Raw genomic sequence first — 16571 nt, 5'->3', positions numbered from 1 at the left:
ATCTAGCATGCACACGTGAACACGGCGATTCCTATGCAAGTGCCATAGAACTCTGGAAGTGGCAATGTTCCCTCTTTCCTCCGCCTTCCCCTGCTCCACTGCCCACTGACTGTACTGTACATGCAGCAAGGGGCACTGCCCATATCATGCCAAAGGGAGAGAAAGTCTGCCCTCAGCTGGTCGGAATAGTGTGCTTTCCCTGTGGCTCTGGGACATGCCCCCCCCCAATGATGCTTATTGGAAGCACTGGATTATTACAAGAGTCCAAGTTTGATGCAAATTTTGAAATGCATTTCCTAGAACGGCTTTTAAAATTATTAAAAATTATTTAAATTATTTAAAAATATTTAAATTATTGGAGAGAAGCAAGAAGACATGGATGTGTTGTGAAGCGGAAGACCTGCCTACGCTGAGCCACCAGGCTTGGCCTCAGACCTCTATCTCCTGTATCGCTAAAACCAGCAGCCACCTCTTTCTTGTCAGCCACTATGTGACCAGAGCTGTCACCTTGTTCTCAGGGAACTAGGGCAGTATTAGGAAAGCCTCTGGGTTGGATGGAGAGGCCAATGAATGAAGCTAAAATGTTATTAGTGATTCCTCCATTTAAGAGGTTGAAAATGCTGGCCCCATCCCTCTGATGAGACCAGGCGCCAGCCCTGGCCACATTTTTCTCACTCATTGATTCTCTGGCAGAGAGCAAGTGAAACCCATCCTCTGGCACATGTCTGAAATCTAGATTCCCAATCTCGCCATGGCTATTTATAATCCGGAATGCCCACAGGGTGTATCAAACCAGCCGCTTCCACATTCAACCTGGCTGTCTTTCTGATCTTTCTGCCCACATATCAAATAAGGCATATATAATTTTGAGACAAACAACAGCTTCAGCTTAGGGCGTGTATTTGGAATGGGCAGTGATACTGGGCAAGTGAGGTTGCACCTTCCTTCTTAAGTTGTACATGAATCTGAAATACATTGGCCCTAGAGCAGTGCTGCCCTGCCACCCGCTCACTGACCCTTTGAAAATTGCTGAAGATCCTTGTGGACCACAGGAAGATTTTTCTGCCTGTAGTAGCAACAGTAATATGCCATGCTAGATTTTTTTAATTGCTTCTTTTATTTGCATTTTAGTGTGATAGTTTGGATTCCATAGACTACAGTGCAAAAGACAACAAAAAGAACATACAATATAAGAAATAAAAGAAGCAATGCAATTAAACATCAATACAAATATTTAATGCACTATGCTGCTGCATAGACACACCATGGACCACTTGAATGAAGACTGTGGACCACTAAGGGTCTGTGGAGCAGTTTGGGAGCCCCTGCCATTGAGCACAGGTGAGAAACCTCTATCCTATATGTAAATAGTAATTATATCAAAACCATGGGACTATTTAATACATGCAATTATTAAAACGCATACACTGGGGGAAGTCCATTTCGACACCGGGGTGGAATTCAGTGTTGCGCTGAAATCATTGTATTTTCTACCTGAGAACATATGCCAGAACTGCAAAAAACAAGCAGGCATTTTTCCAGGTTTCCAGGGGGAGACGGTGTGAATCTAACATTGTAATGAAAGTGCCTCCACTGTTGACAAAAGAGGAATAATTCTCTGGTCATAAAAACACAAAGGAGCATCTGGTGGTGAAGACTGGATTTGTCTACAGTGATACCTCTGGTTACGAATTTAATTCATTCCGGAGGTCCATTCTTAACCTGAAACCCTTCTTAACCTGAAGCACCACTTTAGCTAATGGGGCCTCCTGCTGCTGCCGTGTCGCTGGTGCACGATTTCTGTTCTCATCCTGGAGCAAAGTTCTTAACCCGAGGTACTACTTCTGGGTTAGCAGAGTCTGTAACCCGAAGTGTTTGTAACCCAAGGTACCACTGCATTATTATACAAATGCTTACTGTTTGATTAGGAACGTGGGTGGCGCTGTGGTCTAAACCACAGAGCCTCTTGGGCTTGCTGGTCAGAAGGTTGGAGGTTCAAATCCCCGCGACGGGGTGAGCTCCTGTTGCTCGGTCCCTGCTCCTGCCAACCTAGCAGTTCGAAAACACATCAAAGTGCAAGTAGATAAATAGGTACCACTCCGGTGGGAAGGTAAACGGCATATCCGTGCGCTGCTCTGGTTCGCCAGAAGCAGCTTAGTCTGCGGACAAAAGCCGGCTCCCTTGGCCAGTAAAGCGAGATGAGCGCCGCAACCCCAGAGTCGCCAGCGACTGGACTTAACTGCCAGGGGTTCCTTTACCTTTACTTTACTGTTTGATTATGTTTTTACATATATTGGCAGCCGCCTAGAGTGGCTGGGCAACCCAGTCAGATGGGCGGATTACAAATAATAAATTATTATTATTATCTGCACAAGCATTTCTGCTTGCCAGGCGGAACAATCTCCCCTCTCCTCTCGCTGAATGCTGTTCTATGAGGTTCTCCCAGAGACAATTGGGGGGGCACGGTAGGTGAGAAGATGAAAAGCCCAAGTTTAGCGGGATTTGTGATGCTGGGTTTCACTAGCAGGATTTGTGGTGCTGGTCCCCGCAAGTGCAACCGTATGGTTGAATCCAGCCCCGAAGTCTTTTTCAAGTTCGTATAAAAATAAACTTCTGATTTCTCAGGAGAAAAAGTATCGCTGTCGGATTCCAGCTGGAGTTGTGGTTACCGAACGCAGGCTCGTAACAAATGATCTGAATCTGACTGGGCAAAGACCATGTGGGTGGGAGGCCTGGCAGGCAAAGCAGAACACCCCCTACTGGCATGACAAAACAGGAGAGCCTGGAGAAGCTAATCAGATGCCATCAGCCAACTCAGATGTGTTTTTCTCCCCTTGCTTGCCAACTGCGGAGAAGAGGCTGCCTTTCAAAAGTGCTGGCTCCCCCTGATGGACGAATGCTGGCCACAAACATTCCCTCCCTCTTCGTTGTCAGGAAGGAAGCACAGGAAGGACAAGGCAGAGGAGCATGGGGTGGCAGGAGGTCGGTCTGGATTTGCCGCTAGGTCTCTTGGATGATTTGCAAGGATGCTGACCCCCACATTGTTCAACAGCAGTCAAGATAACAAAGGAACTTCCCCTCTGAATTGGGCTGGCATGCTCATTAGAGGACACAAATGCTCCCCTTTGTAACACTCTCATTGCTTTCAACTTACGCTGCATAAAATGTGATTCTGGATGAGCCCTTAGATTGCATTTCACCTGAACATGGTGCTTAATGCTTAGCTGCGTATTGTAGCAGTCTGCAGCTGAATAGTGAATTTCACAGATCTACATAGGGATCATATGGGACGCGGGTGGCGCTGTGGGTTAAACCACAGAGCCTAGGGCTTGCCGATCAGAAGGTCAGCGGTTCGAATCCCCACGACGGGGTGAGCTCCTGTTGCTCGGTCCCAGCTCCTGCCAATGTAGCAGTTCGAAAGCACATCAAAGTGCAAGTAGATAAATAGGTATCGCTCCGGCGGGAAGGTAAACGGCATTTCCGTGCGCTGCTCTGGTTTGCCAGAAGCGGCTTAGTCATGCTGGCCACATGACCCGGAAGCTGTACGCCGGCTCCCTTGGCCAATAAAGCGAGATGAGCACTGCAACCCCAGAGTCGGCCACGACTGGACCTAATGGTCAGGGGTCCCTTTACCTTTACCTTACATAGGGATCATAGAATTGTAGCGTTGGAAGGGATCCTGAGGATCATCTATTCCAACTTCCGCAGTGCAGGAATGAATACACAGCTCTGTCCATTACAAGCATCAAACCTGCAACCTTGGTGTTATCAGCACCATGATCTACCCAACTGAGCAATTTAACTGCCTGATCCTAAGCATGTCTGCTTAAGTCCCATTGAACTCAGTTAGACTTCCTTTCTGGGAAACATGCTTAGAATAGAACATGTTTACTTGAAGATAAGCCCCCTTGAATTCAATGGGGTTTACTCCCAAATCAGCAGGGAGATGAACCTTGCAATTTATTATAGGTGCCCAAGCAAATCCATAAGGATTATCTCAATATCATATACACAACTATCGTTTCAATTATATCCAGCACCCATGCAGTATATCAATTCATTACAAAGACTACTTGAATACCAGATACTGTACAGTATGTACTCAACAGTATTGTTACATACACAGATAAATTTCAACTCTGTAGACAAAGTTGTCATTTTAGGCACATTAGAACTGAATAGGGCAGGGGTGTGTGAATAGGGATCTCCTTATTTGTACTGTTGTTAACAAAAATTGCCCTTTTCCCTTATGGGGTATCCAAGAGCCCATATAGAGTCCTTACATAGGTTCCCTATTGGTAGGAGAAGATAACAGAGGCCAACCAGAGAATGTTGAGAAGCAAAGCAGCTAGTAAGCTTGATCTTTATTGATCTGTTGCAACAGGGTGCTCCCCTCACATGCAGGAAAGGAGGAGGACCCAGAAAAATGGTATGCAAGACCTTATAAAGACTTTTGAAATTGCCACCCTGTAGATCAAGACCACCCCTAGAAACATCACACCTACATCACAGAAAAGGCAGTCTAAAACAGAAATTTGAATATTGTTTTTCTCCTGTTGTTGTTTATCTCCTGTCTGACAGGTTACTTGATTGGATTTCCTGGGTAGCCTGGCCAGTCTTTTGTAGTGATAAATACTTAGTTCCTGGGCCAGGTCAGAGGCTCACACCCTATTCATATCTTAAATGTGTCCTTAAGACAGGATTTGAGGAAAGAGACAATGAGGAGGTTTCCCACTTGACCTTGCAGAGATAACATTTGGTCAGTTTAGGAATCAAAATGGTTCCAGATCGGTCTTCCTGTACTGATCTATGTACTGTATGTGCTTGGTTGGTACACTTATGAACATTTAACATATATCTAAGACCTCAAAATTCCTATCACAATATCTTATACAGGGGGGGCGGGGCGGGCAGAATAATGGTGTCCTCCATTTCTCCCAGGTCAAAACGGAATAATAATTTCCCATAAGGATTATTATGGTACCCAAATTTAACTGCTGAGCCCATTGTCTGATCCTGGGAGAGCACAGTGCTCTTTAAAGAGTGATGGACTTTCATCCTGAAAGTTTGGCTAATTATTTATCAGAACAAGAAAAGGAAAAATACAAAAGTTTGGCGATTTGGCTACTCTCCGTGTCTTCTTGCCACTCAGCATCTAGATCAGGCATAGGAAGAACTCGTCCATCCAGCTGTTTTGGGACTACAACTCCCATCATCCCTGACCACTGGTCGTGTTAGCCAGGGATGATGGGAGTTGTAGTGCTAAAACAGCTGGGGGGGACGAGTTTGCCTGTGCCTGATCTAGATGTCAAAATTCGCTTGGCTTTCAGTACACTTAAATATAATAACAAAGCTTTAGCTATTCAGTAAGCAGACTTGGTTTTGGAGGCACCTGCCTCCCAGGAATTAAAACCCACTTCTACAGTAGGTTTAAACAAATAGTTTTCCCCTGCACATTACACAGTCATGGAATCCAGCTCCCTTAAGTAAAAAAAGGGGGGGAGAAAAGCCCTCTAGGGCACAGCAGAATGCATCCCAAAGCAGCCCAGGAGGTATCTAAGCAACACAGCCGTCTCCTAGGTGAGAAAAGAAAGGAGGCTGTGATGGAGCTAATTTATGTCACAACAGTGGCAGAGCCCTTTTCGTAGGGATGAGTATTTCACCAATGAGGATTTCACAGCTGTCTCTAGACTGCCTGCAGCCTTGCAGGAACATGGCTGTGGGTTCCTGGCCTTGAAGGATGCGTCTGTGTCTCTAGCACTTGGGTGGTAGGGCGCTTAGCTGATGTGGCTTTTCCGACTGCACAGCTCTGGGGTGACAGAAAGCCCCACCTCTACTTCCATCGTTCTGCCCAGACACTGAGGTCCAGCGCCGAGGGCCTTCTGGCGGTTCCCTCACTGCGAGAAGCCAAGTTACAGGGAACCAGGCAGAGGGCCTTCTCGGTAGTGGCACCCGCCCTGTGGAACGCCCTCCCACCAGATGTCAAAGAGAAAAATAACTACCAGACTTTTAGAAGACATCTGTTTAGGGAAGCTTTTAATGTTTAACAGGTTATTGTATTTTAGTGTTTTGTTGGAAGCCGCCCAGAGTGACTAGGGAAACCCAGCCAGATGGGCAGGGTATAAATAATAAATGATGATAATGATGATGAAAGTGGACAGACATTTTCCTACCTCTCCATATTATTAGAAACAGAGGTCATCCAAGAAGCTGAATGTTGGAAGATGCAGGCAGGAGGTGGAACTTTCGTTCTAGAAATTCGCTCCCACAAGAGATAGTGATGGCTGTCAACTTGGGCTGTTTCAAAAGGAAATTAGGCAAATTCAGGGAGGTGCAAGCTGTCAAGGACTTCTAGACAGCTGGGGTGGCTCAGTCGGTAGAGCATGAGGATCTTAATCACAGGGTTCTGGGTTCGAGCCCCAAATTGGGCAGATGATTCCTGAATTGCAGGGGTTGCATTAGATGACCCTGGTGGTCCCTTCTATAATACAGTGGTACCTCGGGTTAAGTACTTAATTCGTTCTGGAGGTCCGTTCTCTGGGGACCCTGTGAGATCACCACAACCTGCAACCCCCTACTTGCACCACTGAGTAAGCAAACACCCATTATTTATGATCTGCCAGGGTCAGATCCTGCTGAGTTCTTGTAATCATGCTCAGCAGCCATCTGCTTCAGCTAGTTCATTTATTCTTTTCCGTTCAGGGCTTCTTTCTGCCATGCGCCAACAATGCTCCTCCATCCCTGTAATCGGGAATCGGGAGCCACTCCAAAATCCACCGCATGGGTGCCGCCCCCCCCAGCTCATCCTTGCCCAACCAGCCTTTCCCTCTTGACCTCCGCCTGACCTGAGGGGAAAGGGATTGTTTTGCAATTTGCCCACAAAACAGGCCGATCTCAGGAGCTCAAGCAGGAGCCCATCCTGGCTGCCACATGTAGGCCTGGCATTCACATCCTGCTCAAGAGACATTCGCACACCCTATTCCTTGGCAACGCACCGATATTTATCCGTAATTACATGTTACCTGAGCTGGGGAGCCCGAGGCAACTTTGGCGCACGTGAGACAGGGGGACGTTCCCTCGGCACTGTTCTGGCACACAGCCCGGATGCATGGAAACATCCGAACAGACACGTCTCTGCTGTCACAGCTCACTGGCACGGCATCCTGGTATCAGGACGGGGCAGCAAAGGGGTTCTGAAAAGGGAGTTGCCACCTTTTTTTAACTGCCCTTCGCTACTGCTCCTTCAAGATAAGTCTGACAAACTAAAGATGTTCAGCTTTTCCTGTTGCATGTCTCCAGACCAGAAAAAGAACTTGCCTGCTAAATGTATGTGAACATGTGCAGGCTGCTGTCGCAGGGACAGAGGTGAGGCATGCAAGAATGCTGGCTCCTTTAAAGAAAGACCACGGGCTCCTGCTGGAACCTTTGGAATACAAAAGCACACAGCTTGGTTGCTGCAGACTGCAAGAGAGGCCATAGTTCAGTACTGGGGTTTTTTTTGTTTCGGTTTCCTTAATTTGTCCTGAACATGTTGTGTTTCTCCCCCACTACTGAATAAACCCAAAGTTACAATGCCGTCAGGTGTATGTTTCTTCAGGACTCTGTCCCGCTGTCTTCATTAGGGCTTACGCCCCAAGTAAGCAGGTGTAAGATTGAGGTCATGGTCACACAGATCTGGGGTTATATAGTACAGTGGTACCTTGGGTTACAGATGCTTCAGGTTACAGATGCTTCAGGTTACAGACTCCGCTAATCCAGAAATAGTGCTTCAGGTTAAGAATTTTGCTTCAGGATGAGAACAGAAATCGTGTTTCAGCGGCACAGTGGCAGCGGGAAGCCCTATTAGCTAAAGTGGTACCTCAGGTTAAGAACAGTTTCAGGTTAGAATGGCAGATGAAGGTGATAGACTATATGGGACTGGCAAAAATGACTGGCAGAATCCGAGACCAGGGAAGAGAGACGGCGGAAGAAGATTGGAAGAAATTTAAGGATTATCTTAGGAAACACTGCAAAATTAATGAATGTTAGAATGACATTGGTTTAGAAATTAAGTGGTTTTCAGCTGTAATGATTAAGTAAAAAGAAAAGAAAGGCTAAAAATTAAATGAAAAATAAGGGAGAGGATTTGCTGAATTAATAACTAGAAATTGGAATACAGAAAGGGAAGGTAAGGTATAAGAAAATAAGGGATTGAAATTATACTTGTTTTTGTTTTGTGTTTGTTTGTATTGTTTTGTTTTTATATAATTTTTGAAACTTCAATAAATATCTTATATATATAAAAAAAGAACAGTTTCAGTTTAAGAACGGACCTCCAGAACGAATTAAGTTCTTAACCCAAGGTACCACTGTATAAGGAAACCCTCAGCACCTCTCGCTTTTACTTTTCTAAAGTTTGCACCTTCCTAAGCTGCCTACCCGCCAACTGTTTAAAGCATGTGACTTCCACCAAAGAATCTGGAAACTGTACTTTACCCCCTCACAGAGCTACAATTCCCAGCACCCTCAACAACTAATGGTTCCCAGATTCTTTGCGGGAAGTAATGTGCTTTAAATGTAAGTTGGGTGTGCAGCCAAATGCACTATACATTGAAGGCAGTATCGTGCAACTTTAAATAGCCATGGCTTCCCTCAAATAATATTGGGAACGGTGGTTTGTTAAGAGGGCTGAGAATTCCCTCACAGAACTACAATTCCCAGGAAGGACTGATTGTTAAACCACTCTGGGAATTGTAGTTCTGTGAAGTGCTCATTTGGATCCCTGCCTTTCCCGTGCAAAAACTGCATCGGTTTTCTATTTTAAATCCCCAACCTTAGAAGCCTCCCATGTGCTAAGTCACCTGCTTAGGAGAGGGAAAACAGCTCCATGGAAAAGCCCTAGAGCCGGGCGTAATGGGAAAGGCATTCAGGGTGAGAAGACACTTCTCCACGCTGTGGGTTTCTTGGGGAAGGACTTGGCAGGCAGGCCAGGCCAATGAAATAGTCACAAGATCCGCATTTAGCAGTGCCCTTGACTGTAAAAAGAACAGGCGAGTAACCCATACCATAAATGTCCAGACACAAAGTCATTTTGGACCACAGACAAGACACATGAGATGCAGTTAGCTCGCTCACACTTAAACGCACCCCTCTCTGAACCCTGGTCAGGTTCAGGCTGTGATCAACAGGGCGCTTGCCTAAACACCTGTGTCTAGGAGGTGGAGGGCACTTGTTAACTTGTGACCCATCATTCCACCTTTGACATCAGCTGAAAAGCAGCTACTCTTCTTCCAAAGGTGACATAATGGATCGTGAGTTAATTAATCCCCCCTCCACCTCTCCACTTCCTAGTTTCTCAGCTGATGTCACTGGGACACCATGAATTATCTCTGAAAATGCGTTGTCTGTGTGTAGGGGAGATCTCCATGGCCGATGGAGTGTGTTCTTGCCTAGATTATGTAATGGGACAAAAGCAGAGAGCCTCATAGGTTATTTTTAAGAGGGGCAGCAGGGAGGGGAAGCTCTTTGTTCCCAAACAAGCCAGCCAAGAACGTAAAAAAACCTTTACAAAGGGTGGAAGGGCAGAAAAGATGCTTGATGGGCTGGAAGAATAAAACCGCAGGGACAGAAAAAAAGGTCGCACTACAGACCTTTAACGGTGACTCCCTCGGCCTTAGGAACCCTAGAAATTGCAGTTCTTGGACTGGGGATGGGAATATCTGAACGTAGGATTTTCTGCACTCTCACCACATATCCTAGGATTCTTTGGGCAAGGTTATTTTTCATAAAGAGCGAAACACTTGGGACAGACACTTGGGACAGATTTGGGTCAGAAAATGTTTACTGCCTCCACTGTCCCTGATTGCTGGGGGGGTACAAGAGAGACAGTTTGCAGAGACGTGTGTGTTCAGTTTTGTGCACATAAAGGTAAAGGGACCCCTGACCATTAGGTCCAGTCGTGACAGACTCTGGGGTTGCGGCGCTCATCTCGTTTTACTGGCCAAGGGAGCCGGCGTATAGCTTCCGGGTCATGTGGCCAGCATGACTAAGCCGCTTCTGGCGAACCAGAGCAGCACACAGAAACGCCATTTACCTTCCCGCCGGAGTGGTACCTATTTATCTACTTGCACTTTGACGTGCTTTCGAACTGCTAGGTTGGCAGGAGTAGGACCGAGCAACGGGAGCTCACCCCGTCGCAGGGATTCGAACCGGCGACCTTCTGATCAGCAAGTCCTAGGCTCTGTGGTTTAACCCACAGCGCCACACATAAAGAGAGGCAAATATTAAACCAGACAGAAAGCATGCCTTATGATCTCTTAATATGCGGGAACATATTTCCCAGGAGGAGGATCATGTTAAGTGAAGTCATTAGTAACACAGACTTTGCTCTGTTTTCTAAAAGAAGTAAGTCGTCTATCCATGAGGACCTCTTGCAAGATGTCTAAATGGCCAAACAATTAAAATCTTTGTATATTTGCTCAGAAGCAAGTCCCGAGTTCAATGAGCTTTGTTCTTATGCAAGCTTACACAACTCTCATGCGAAAACAAGGCAACTCTACTTAAGGGCTGGGGTTTCCTTTCTAAATAATAAAAAGGGTCCCTTGGGTTCTTGGGAATGCTAAATTCAAAGACCAGCACCAGCTCTGCTGCTTGTAATAATGCAGCTGAAGAATGCATAAAGGCCTGAGCATCCGAACCTCTGTGTTAAGTTGTGGGTGAACATATCAGACGACACAGCGATTCTTCAAACAGCTCTTGTTTATTCACAGGCCAGAACAGAACTGAAGGGTTCAGCCAACCTGCTTATATACAGCTCCACTACAACGCAACAGTAACCACTTTCTGCAACTATCCAATCACTGAACGTCACTTTCAATCCCTTATTTCCATATGTGGACCTGAGTGAAAACTATCTACAGTATCCCCCTGCTGGCCCAGGGTGAGAACTTCAGTACATAACACTCTGGGTGTTTCATGTTTAGGCCACTCACAACAGAAAACACTTTTCTGGCTTCAGTTGCTGGGTGCCCCTGTCTACACAAGTGCCTTTATCCAAGTGTGCTTTTTACCTTACCATCACCACCTCTAATTTATGGTCATAACTAGTTCTAAATTGGAAATCCCAGCTTATTTTGCTCTGCTTATTACAGCAGATCACAGTGGTTTAATAAAGAGGGAACATTTTGCACCTTGTGTTTTTCTCTAGCCATTGCTGATCTTTCTGTTCACTCTTGGACCAGAGGCAGATTAACCAGAGAATGTAGCACTCCATTACGCAAGGGACTATTCTCTAAGCTTGGCATGGAGCCTAGTCGCTGGGCCTGGCTTTTGGGCAGGTGCAATGGGCAAGTTCTGTTTTAAAGGATTCCTGTCACAAGCACATTTTCAAAAAGCTTGCACGGTCCATGTCAGGAACATTGATCCGGCAAGGTAATCAGACAGCTGCTGAAAGCAATTGGGAGACAGTAAGGCCCATCCGTCAGGCCGGATTCACTAAATTGGTTCTTCACTTTATGCACATGCATGCCTCTGAATAAAAGCATTGAGTTGTAAATGGCCTTATTATCACAGAGGCCATTACAAATCAAGTTGGGTCAGGCTGAGGTGAAGGGAAATGCAACTTGTGTGGCACTGTTGAATTAATGTATGTAATAGTAATTTAAAACCCTCCAATCTCCAAGATTACTAATAATTTTCCCATTTTCCTAGGATGCTTTGCTAGACCCAAACAACAATAATACATAGTATTTGGTTCACCCTGCGCTCGGGGATGTCAACAAGTACAGATTCAGACTAGAAATGAGTTAAAATTCTCAGAATTTATTTCAAATGTTGGGGCAATACCCCCATTTTTTTTTTATGGAAGAAGCAGTAAGAGTAACACCATGTGGCCTAGAAAAGCTTCTCCTGAAGCCAGACACAAGGCTGGCTGAAGCTGATCCATAATGAGCGAAAGGCTGTTACTCTGCACAAGCTCAGAGTCATTCTTGTTCTATACACTCTAGAGCGGAGACCCCAGAGTTAAAATCAAATTCATTGATTAGTATCAAAGCCTACTGGTAAAGGTAAAGGGACCCCTGACCATTAGGTTCAGTCGTGACTGACTCTGGGGTTTTGATGACAAGTATTTGAGGGCTCTTCCCGTTACTCCTCTGGAGGTTGGGGGGCACACTGCCCATGCAGATTTACGGCCCCACATTGCCACATGGGGCAGACCCTCCAAGTGTCCCTACTTTCCAGGAACAGCATTTACAGATGCCATCCCAGTTTCTGACTTGATCCCAGAAAGTTCCACTTTTCCTTAAAGATAAAGGGACCCCTGACCACTAGGTCCAGTCGTGACCGACTCTGGGGTTGCGGCATTCATCTCGCTTTATTGGCTGAGGGAGCCGGCGTACAGCTTCCGGGTCATGTGGCCAGCATGACTAAGTCGCATCTGGTGAACCAGAGCAGCGCACGGAAACGCTGTTCACCTTCCCGCCGGAGCGGTACCTATTTATCTACTTGCTCTTTGACGTGCTTTCGAACTGCTAGGTTGGCAGGAGCAGGGACCGAGCAACGGGAGCTCACCCCGTCGCGGGGATTTGAACCACCGACGTTCTGATCGGCAAGTCCTAGGCTCTGTGGTTTAACCCACAGCGCCACCCGTGTCCCAGTATTTTGGGCTAATTGACATTGCTTTTTTATGGACCCAGGTGATGGTGGGCTTACAAATTCAAGGTGAGTAGGCTAACTAGCCCTCGCCATTAATTTTTGTTCTTCTGTCTATAGCCCTGTTTTGAGGAGTTTGTATGTATGCAAAAGAGGTCACCTGTCTTGTAATGCCTCTGTATTGAGCACAGCATAGAAGTAGCTGCACTCAAAATGCAAGCCATGCTATTTCCCCCCCTACTGCATAAGTAAAATGTCCCCATACTTTACAGAAGGCATGTCCAAAGTCCGTTTTGGGGGCCTAATCTGGCCTGCTGGTTGGTTTAATCCAGCCCCTGTGGCAGTTTATTTCCTGGGGTAAAATCCTAAAAAAACCTCCACAACTTCAATCCTAAAAGCTCAACAACTTTGGTTGGCTCTTTGGTCGGCCCTCACGGCCCCTCTGGAAGGACAGATCGTGAAGCTGAGGCTCCAATACTTTGGCCACCTCATGAGAAGAGAGGACTCCCTGGAAAAGACCCTGATGTTGGGAAAGATGGAGGGCACAAGGAGAAGGGGACGACAGAGGACGAGATGGTTGGACAGTGATCTCGAAGCTACCAGCATGAGTTTGACCAAACTGCGGGAGGCAGTGGAAGACAGAAGTGCCTGGCGTGCTCTGGTCCATGGGGTCACGAAGAGTCGGACATGACTAAATGACTAAACAACAACAACACCACGGCCCCTCACTTCATCAAATCTGGCCCTTTGAAAAAAGTTTGGACACCACTGTTTTACAGTCATGGTTAACAGTTCACAAGTTTGGCTGCCAGTGACTAGAGACATAGGAGAATTCAAAACGAAACAGGAGAGGAAATTGCCAGTTCAACCCATGTCTGGAACAGAAATTAATCCAGCAAACAGAATCTGTATTCATTGTTGTTTATAGTCTGCAAATGATATGCAACTGATTTCTCTCCCCCCCCCCCGCCACTTGCATTGGAGTTTCCCTTTGCTTTTAAATGAATGCTGTGTGGCATTATACAATTAATTACATAAAGTGGACAGCTAAACAAATAACGTTGGGGTTTTTCGATTGGAAACTGAACTGAAGCAGAATGTAAACAGCCTCTGCATGCAACTAACACAGGTCAGAACAGATGCCTTTTTACATCCTTACCAGTGAACTTCTTTTCACACTAAAAATCATTCCTTCTCTGATCTTAATGCCGCACTTCAAAAGTCCTCAGACCCTCCAAATCAGAGAATGAAGTTAGAGATAATACTCTACTCCTCCCCAGAAGCTAGAGGTCAGAGGATGCATGGGCGTAGCCAGGATTTATGTTGGCGGGGGTGGGGGGTGGAGAACACCCTCTTGTCATCAACCTCTGTCTGGCTCTGTCTAGCAGATTCGGAATGAAATGTCTCAACAACAGTTGTTCTAAATTACTTGCCTTTGACCCCAAGTGCTCAGAAAAATCTGTCAAAATTTTCAGTCGTTTGAAAACCAGGAAGTTAAATAAAAAATTAACATCAGGGAGAACCTTTCGTGTAGTTAATGAGCATATTTTGCAAAACTACAAAGAGCATGCCTTTTTTCATCTTATTTAAAACAAGTGTAAACTGAAAGAATTTTTATCAGATTTCCTGAAAACCTTTTCTCTCAAATTCCTTTTTTTCCAATTCAGTTTTTTTGTGTACACTCAGAAAGCATAACCCATTAAGATGCTCCCCTGTCATCGTTGACCTTAGCCAGGTCTTTACTCTCTGCAAGGTACTGAACGGCAGCTCTACGGTACAGGCGGTGCGTGGCTGAGCAAGAGATGAGCAGCGCCTTTTTTTGTTGTAGAGTAAAAGATTCCCGCCTCTTTTCCTAGGTCTGCTATGTTCAGCTCTTTTAATTGCTCTTTGCTGAGTTTCTTCTCCTGTCACACGGAGTACCATAGTTCAGCTTTGGAGTCAAAGTCTTGCAACTTATAAAAACTTGAGAACTGCTTGGCTTTCATCTTGAACGCTCATCTCCAAAATAAGGCAGTGTAGAGCCAAAATATAAAAGGCAGGTGAATGCTCTTCTGAGAAACGTTGCTCTAACAAAGACACTAAAGAGTTCAAGTAAGGAATTACTAGAAATCTCTTCCAGTACTCTAAAGCGCTGGATGCTGGAGCCATGTTGCTGTCTTCCAACAAATCTTGACACCACCAATTCCACTCCAACTTCCTCAGCAATCTTGTAGACATCCTCTATGAGCTCTGTAGCAACTTGCTCTGCATCACTGCGGCGAGTTGTTATTGGTCTAAGGATCAGTTTGACGTGCTCTGAACAATGGAGCAGGTGCAGGATTTTAGAACTACAGAGCATTTGCCACAGGTTCCAAGGCAGAATACTTGACTATTAGAGCAATGATGAATTGAGCTTTGGTGGCAGCAGAATGTAGCTGGAAGGCCTGTTTCCTTATGTTGCCATTTCCTTTGAGTGATCTCTCCAACCCATCAATGATGCTCACAAAATGCTCTTGGAAAACTGCAATATTTTTGTACTTTTGGGACCATTGCGTCTCACAGAGGAGTGGAATGTTTAGAGCGTAGTGTCCAGGCTGAACAATGGGGGTGGGGACGCTCCTTCAGGTATACTGGGCCGAGGCTTATTTTTTCTGGCGGAAAATCACCAGAACTCAGTTCTGGCACCACCATTCATGTGGGCACCATTGCCATTATGAGAAAACAAGGGAGGTGTGTTCAGGGTGAATTCTGGTACCTCGTTTACTTGAAAAAATAGAACTGGTCTCTTCCAACCATGGGTGGACTGCCTCCCATCAAGTAAATTTAACAAAAATCAAAATACTTAACTGAAAGTAGAAATTATCAGAATATTTGAAATTGAAATGCTCCCTGAGGTCACTTGGATGATGTTGTGGCGCGTTCTAGTGACTGCATGCAACTAACAAAGCTCAGAACAGAAAATGGTGCTTTTTTATATCCTTACCAGTGACCGTCTCTCCACCCTAAAGTAGGGTTACTAGACGTCCCCGTTTCCTGGGGACAGTCCCCGGATTTGCAAATTTGTCCCAGGACAAATTCCATCCCTGGAATGTCCCTAGATTTCATCTAATGTCCCCGGGAAATGTGGCAGCAGCAGCAGCAGTCTCAGCAGCCCGGAGCCCGCCTGGTAGCGCAGTTGGCTCTGGCTAGCTTCAGGAGCTGCCCGCTACCTTGATGCCCGCCATTTTGCCTTGCTGGAAGTCCCTATATGATGTGTTGCGCACAAGAGACATCATATGGGGACTCGGAGTAGCGGCTGAAGACATGGTGTTGGGCGCCACCACCGGGCAAAAGCCACATGAGGTTATTGAGCTTGGTGTGCCACTGCAATGTGGCGCTCAGCTCACTGTCAGCACCGCTGCCCAAGGCCATCGGCTTGGGCTCCGACTCAGCCTTTGGGTGGTGCTTGGGCGACTGCGGCTTTGCCACTGTGTTCCTCAACTTGCAAGTGGCAACTTAGCTTGTTAGCCAGCTCATCGCTGGCCATTGTGGACAAGAGGCAAGTAGCAGACGAGCTGATCCGGCCCAAGCGTGCCTCCTCCTGCTCGCTCGCTGCCCTCTCTGCCCTGGACCCACTGACTGGATGTGCCATGGCATGGATGGGCAGCCGCTGGACGATGCCTGCGGAGACGGCCAGACAGACGGGCAGGGCAGCAGCAGGAGGAAGGGGTTCTGCTAATGCTTACTCCCGAGTAAGACTGTAAGGGGTTGCAGTGAAAATAGGGAGGGAGGGGGGAAGCACGGCTAGCGCTCCAAGAAAGGCCGGCACCCAGAAATTATAATAGGTGCAAATATATGATGCAAATCTTCTCTTCTGTGGTCTCCTCTGTTACAGAGGAGACTACAGAAGATTTGCATCATATATTTACACCTATTATTATTTCATGTTATGGCAAGTTTCTAAGAGACTAGATTATGTGTCT

This window comes from Podarcis melisellensis (assembly GCF_964234715.1).
Source record: "Podarcis melisellensis genome assembly, chromosome: 2".
Taxonomy (NCBI): domain Eukaryota; kingdom Metazoa; phylum Chordata; class Lepidosauria; order Squamata; family Lacertidae; genus Podarcis; species Podarcis melisellensis.
The sequence above is the reverse complement of the archived record's forward strand: the minus strand, read 5'-3'. Positions refer to the sequence as shown.